This window comes from Gopherus evgoodei, unplaced genomic scaffold (genome assembly GCF_007399415.2).
Source record: "Gopherus evgoodei ecotype Sinaloan lineage unplaced genomic scaffold, rGopEvg1_v1.p scaffold_41_arrow_ctg1, whole genome shotgun sequence".
NCBI classification, from domain to species: domain Eukaryota; kingdom Metazoa; phylum Chordata; order Testudines; family Testudinidae; genus Gopherus; species Gopherus evgoodei.
In genome coordinates this window covers 1431580-1438469 of record NW_022060062.1, presented here as the reverse complement: position 1 = coordinate 1438469, position 6890 = coordinate 1431580, and positions in this window count along the sequence as shown.

The window sequence follows — 6890 nt, the reverse complement described above, 5'->3', positions numbered from 1 at the left end:
GGCCATTCACGGTCCAAGAGCGCCTGGGAACTGTAAACTACCTCATAGCATTTCCCAATTCCTCACTAAAGCCTAGAGTGTACCATGTTAATTCTCGCAAGCCTTTCTATTCCAGAGACTTACAGGTTTGTCAGTTTACAGTCCAGGGAGATGATGCTGAGTGGCCTGACGGTGTCTACTACGACAGAAAAAAAGACGGTGATGTGGAAGAGGTGAACCTCTCAACCACCCTGGAACGTCTGCAGTGGCAACAAATCAAGGAGCTGTGCACTAGCTTTGCCCCATTGTTCTCAGCCACCCCAGGACGGACTGAACGGGCATACCACTCCATTGAGACAGGTAATGCTCACCCAATCAGAACCCCACCCTACCGGGTGTCTCCTCCTGCCCAAGCTGCTATAGAACGGGAGATCCAGAACATGCTACAGATGGGTATAATCTGCCCATCTACCAGTGTATGGGCATCTCCAGTGGTTCTGGTACCCAAACCAGATGGGGAAATACGCTTTTGCGTGGACTACCGTAAGCTAAATGCGGTAACTCGTCCGGACAACTATCCAATGCCATGCACCGATGAGCTATTGGAGAAGTTGGGACGTGCCCAGTTCATCTCTACAATAGACTTAACCAAGGGGTACTGGCAAGTACCGCTAGATGAACCTGCCAAGGAGAGGTTAGCATTCGTCACCCATGCGGGGGTGTATGAATTCAATGTCCTTCCTTTCGGCCTTCGAAATGCACCCGCCACCTTCCAGAGGCTGGTAGATGGTCTACTAGTTGGACTGGGAGAATTTGCAGTCGCCTACCTCGATGATGTGGCCATTTTTTCAGACTCCTGGCCCGAACACCTACTACACCTGGAAAAGGTCTTTGAGCTCATCAGGCAGGCTGGACTAACTTTTAAGGCCAAAAAGTGTCAAATAGGCCAAAACAGAGTGACTTACCTGGGGCACCAGGTGGGTCGAGGAACCATAAACTCCCTACAGGCCAAGGTGGATGCTATCCAAAAGTGGCCTGTCCCACGGTCCAAGAAGCAGGTCCAATCCTTCTTAGGCTTGGCCGGATACTACAGGCGATTTGTACCACACTACAAAATCGCTGCCCCACTGACCGACCTAACCAAAAAGACCCAGCCAAATGCAGTTAAGTGGACTGATGAGTGTCAAAAGGCCTTTACCCAACTTAAGGCAACGATCATGTCTGACCCTGTACTCAGGGCCCCGAATTTTGACAAGCCATTCCTGGTAACCACGGATGCATCTGAGCGTGGTATAGGAGCAGTGCTCATGCAGGAAGCAACAGATCACAACTTCCATCCTGTCGTGTTTCTCAGCAAAAAACTGTCTGAGAGGGAAAGTCACTGGTCAGTCAGTGAAAAGGAATGCTATACCATTGTGTACGCCCTGGAAAAGCTACACCCATATGTTTGGGGATGGCGGTTCCAACTACAAACTGACCATGCTGCACTAAAGTGGCTTCATACTGCTAAAGGGAACAAGAAGAAACTTCTTCGTTGGAGTTTAGCTCTTCAAGATTTTGATTTTGAAATTTAGCACATCACAGGAGCTTCTAACAAAGTAGCTGATGCACTCTCCCATGAGAGTTTCCCAGAATTCAGTAGTTAAAAAGTGTTCTTAAAATGTTGAAGTCTGTTAGTTATATACTTAGTGGTATATGTAAAGGTGCATGTGTTGTAGTAATCTGTTTATTTTAAAGTTCTAGACGGAAATCGCCGCCAGTGAGCTTCCCCACCTTTACCAGCTAATACATTTAAAACCTACAACTGCCTTGTCTTCCCTAGGATTTTAACACAGATTAGTTAACAAATTTAAAAATACACCCTTTTCCTCATCAAGAAAGTGGATACAGCTTTCTCTTCACTGCAGTAAAAAGTGTGTGCTTAAATTAGTGTAGTTATCTCAATGTAAAATCCTAATAGAGACCAGGTTCTGAAGTTTTCACCTCAATGAAACCTGAGATCAACCCCAACTAGCTACATAGAGGTAGAAGTCCCTGTCCCTTATCTCCACTAGGATTATATGATAAGATGGCCAACTCAATGCAAAAACACACCTTTTTTGCAGTGAAGACAAAGCCTGAGGGTCCACAATGGATGACTTGCCCATGTGGTCTAGTCTACTAAGTTAAACTCTTTCTCTGGTTCTTAGCCAGTTGCATTCTGTCCCAGGGGTTCTCAAATGTTATTGCACTGTGACCCTCTTCTGACAACAAAAATTAGTATGTAACCCCTGGAAGGGGGACTGAAGCCTGAGTGCACCCAAGCCCCGCTGCCACAGGTGGCAGGGGCAAAGCCAAAGCCAAAGCCTAAGCCTAAGCCTGAGCCGTGGGGTTCGGGCTTTGGCCCTGGGCTCTAGCATGTCTAATGCCAGCCCTGGCGATCCCATTAAAATGGGTCCGCAACACACTTTCGGGTCCCAACCCACAGTTTGAGAACCACTGTTCTATCCTATCCTTCAAGAGGCGCATATATGGCTAATTCTGTAGGTACTCCTTCCAAAGTCCAATGTGCAAGGCAGTTACCACTTGATGGCATTTATAAGAATACAAGCAGCAAAGAGTCCTGTGGCACCTTATAGACTAACAGACGTATTGGAGCATGAGCTTTTGTGGATGAATACCCACTTCGTCGGATGCATCTGACGAAGTGGGTATTCACATCCGATGAAGTGGGTATTCACCCACGAAAGTTCATGCTCCAATACGTCTGTTAGTCTATAAGGTGCCACAGGACTCTTTGCTGCTTTCACAGATCCAGACTAACATGGCTACCCCTCTGATACTTGACAAGAATACAAAAGACCAGTGAATCAGCTACAGGTCACGTGTCCCTGTACTTTATTGCACTGTGGAATTTTAGATGCTCCAAGTCAGTGTTTTTCCAGTGGGCAGCCAGTAACTTGATCTCACGTATCTGGACTGAGGTTTTAGTTATCCCATTCTGCTGGATAATTAGATTTTGCACCACCTGGTCAGTGGTTACAATTATGTAGCAGACCAAGTGTTTTGGGGGAGGATCATTTTTATAAATAATTATTTGAAAGATCCCACATGTTCAATGTTTGCTCTCTCTAACTTTTACTGATGCTCCTTTGCCCTGTCTTTTAGCAAGAAAGGGCTTTTGTTCTCTAAGTTGGATGATTACAAAGTGTTCCACTGTCTTGTCATTTGGGGCAAGTCACTGCACCTCTCTGTGTCTCCTTTTTCCCACTTGCAAACCTGGAATGCTTCTTGTCTTAACAGGAGGATTGAGAGGCTTAATTACTCTTTGTAATTTGAGACAGTCAGGTAGAAAATGCTATAGAAGTGCAGTGAAGTATTTTAACATCTAGCATAAGGGAGAATTAGAAGCTAGCAATGTGTCTTGATAGGGAGGGGAGTGTTCGTCTAGCAGCTCACACATCAGATGCTGTTTCTTTGTTGCATAGAAGAGGTGTCTGGACGAATGTAAGCATGAAGCGATTCATGGCGCTGCTTAGTAAGAATGAAAACAAAGACCCTCCACAGGCCAAGCTGCTGGATCTAGCAGGACAACTCTGTGGTGATCTTCAGAGCGTGTCTCCCAGCCTGGAGAAGCTGGTCAAGGCAATGATGGGGTGCAAACTTCAGGAATATTTCCTCACCAACATCAATGTAGTCCAAGCCTGTGTGCTTGTCCTTATCCACAAGGGACAGCATAACACAGCCTGCAGACTCCTGGAGGTAGGAATGTGCAATTAGTGGTCACTTCAGTGGAACTACAGGGAAGGCAGAGAAGTGGTGTTAGACAAGCTCTGATAACATATATATCAGGAGTCAGAACATCCCTGTTGAGGTCCCTGAGGAGTTTGGGGAAGGGGTACACAGTGCTGAGCTCTGTAGGGAAATCATGGACAAAACATCTCTTAGTAAAAGAAAGCATTTTTTGGAATGTAAAAGACTCCAGGGACCACAGATTTGCAATTCCCATTGGAACTGGGATTCTTCTTGTGCTTAAAGCTCATCATGTCCTTAAGTGTCTTGCTGGATCAGGTCCCGAGTGCTCAACCCCTTGTAGGATGAAGCCCATGGGTGGGATAGTGTGAGGAAGCTTGGGCTGCTAGTGAGCATGCTGTGTGTGTTCTGTGGCGAGAAGAGACTTCAGTTTCCAGAGCTGTTGGCTTTGGACCATTCATCAGGTCTAAATTCACTGTGTTTTTTTTTAAAAGCTACAGGTGCATAATGAGCTCTTTTCTTGCACAGGGTGCCCTGTGCAGGGTTGAGAAGTAATAGTGGGCCATGCAAGAGACTCATACTTTTGGGGAAGGCTACCAACTCAGCTGATCCAGCGTGAATCCCTTTCAGTACTTTCAGGGTGCAGAGGAGTTTTATCCCCTCTATAAAAGACATTAGTTGACTGTCTGGAGAGGGTGTGCTCAGCCCTTGCTATTGTCTTAGTGTTGCAGGGTGAAAGAGAAGAAGGAGCTGGTGCAACTTTGGAATGAGATCCACTACCACAAAAACATGGAGAAACACCACACAGATTCCCTGACGTCGGTGCAGAAATTCCGGTGCAGGAAGAGGTACCTTGGCAAGGGGATGATCTGGTCCTCTTCCTTTACTGTAATGTGGGGATGTGGTGGATGGAAACTAAAAGGCTGTATTCACATCCTAAGATGGATCTTTCCTGGGGAACAGGTTTCACTGTTAACTTGAAACTTTGGCCTACTCCTATTGCAATCAATGGCAAAACTTCCATTGAGTTTAATGGCGCAGATTTGGGACCTTGGTGATTATACTTTCTTTTCTGCACAGGAATCCTCCACCAGTTTCCCTCTGTCCTGAAGCACAACGAAGCAAAACTATCCAAAAAAAGTGCGCCGAATGCTGTGCAGATTTGCTGCATATGTGACAATGAATCCAAACATTGATCAGCTGGTATGGATGCTATATGCTACAATGTTACTCGGGCTGTTGCTGAATGTTGCGTGGCACAGGAACAGCAGCAGCTACTGTGATCAAGGCGACATAAATGTTTCCGATCTAATCCCTTGTTTCAGTCAGGTTTCGGACTGCAGTTTCTCATCTTTGATCACTGCCCAAAGAGTTGTTCGTTCTAATATTTTTTTAAGCTTAAGCAAAAGAAACTCAGTCGTTCTGTAGAGCAAAGAAGTGGGAGAAAATGTCTTCCCTGTTATAATAGTGTTTTAACAGCTCTAGTGTTGAAATGATTGGGTGAAATTTGGCAGAGAAATAGCTCTCCCTGAGAAGCACTGTAGGTGTTCTGGTGCTAACTGGTTGTGATTTGACTGAGTTATAACCCATTTAAAAGTGCACTGACTTTTCTTGCTAGGCTTGTAAAGTTTGCAGCCAAAATAGTCAGCCCTGTGCATGTGTGTATCTAGCTTAGCTGGACAGAGACAAATGTAGTGAAAGTGGCCTCTGAATGAGCCAGGACTTGGCAGGAATCCTTGTCTGATTCAAAGAGTCCTGTGGCATGTTACAGACTAACAGACGTATTGGAGCATGAGCTTTCATGGGTGAATACCCACTTCATCGGATGCATGCATGCACCCAGAAAAGCTCATGCTCCAAAACGTCTGTTAGTCTATAAGGTGCCACAGGATTCTTTGCTGCTTTTACAGATCCAGACTAACACGGCTACCCTCTGATACTTGAGAAAGAGGAAAACCTATTATATAAATAGCAAAATAAAGACCTAGTTTCATTGTCACAATGATAGTACAGTAAGTTTAAAAGTAAGAAAATATATTGCAAGATGCTACACATATATCTAACAGAGAAAAATTGTTGTACTGTATTTAAGAAATCTATGATCATTTAACAAAAGATTATAGTAATGAATATATACAAGGGAGAAGAGTAAAGGTTACATGTGAAACCTTAACTGGCACATCTGGACTTTTGATTGCTTAAATCAAATGTTCTCTTAATGTAGATTTTTAATGTAATACACAAGATATTTTAAAGACCTGTCATAGATTATTTTTTAAGGCCAGAATGGACCATTATGAGAGTTTAGTCTGCATAAGGCAGGCCATAGAATTTCACCCAGTGATTCCTGCGCTGAGCCCAATAATTTGTGTTCCAATGGTAAATTACCTTCACTTTGAAAAATGTGCTTATTTCCATTAGCTGATTATTTATAGCCGTTAAATTACAAATAAGGCAAAAACCCATTGGGATTCTTGGAGTTCCCTTTCTCTCACAGGATGTCAAGGGAGAATTAGCTTTTTCTGCTCTCTTCCTCTTCACGAGCTGATCAATCAGTGGGAGCTATGCATGTTCTCCGGGGACCTGCATGAGGTTCTGGAAGCTCATATTGTCTGACTGCTTTTGAAAACTGGAGGGACGAGCATGGTTATTTGGATGTGGTTTATTCTTTTTCCCCTGATTACCTGGATTTGCAGGACACTTTGGCTCAGGATACGAACTTGAAGTCGGATCAGGTCTATTACTGGTTTGCCAATTACCATCGTCGTCAAAGAGCCCAGCTCAGGTGGCTGGAAAAGCTCATCAGTTCAACCTATGAGGAGCCTTCAACTTGCCAAGCAAAACATCAGCCTGATAGTAGATCCTGCATTCCACAAGCTGCAGGTTGGTCTCCTCCAGTGGTCTTGGGATGTGGTCCAGGCAAATGGAAGCCTGTTTTAGGATCACCTCTTGATAAACAGAGGGGCAGTATTAGCTACTCTTGCTTCCTTGGGATCAGTAACTCAGCATTACTGAATCAAGCAGACATGGCAGGATTATGCTCCGGAACACAGGCCTCCTCTTTGCGCTGTTAGAATCATAGAATATCAGGGTTGGAAGGGACCTCAGGAGGTATCTAGTCCAATCCCCTGCTCAAAGCAGGACCAACACCAACTAAATCATCCCAGCCAGGGCTTTGT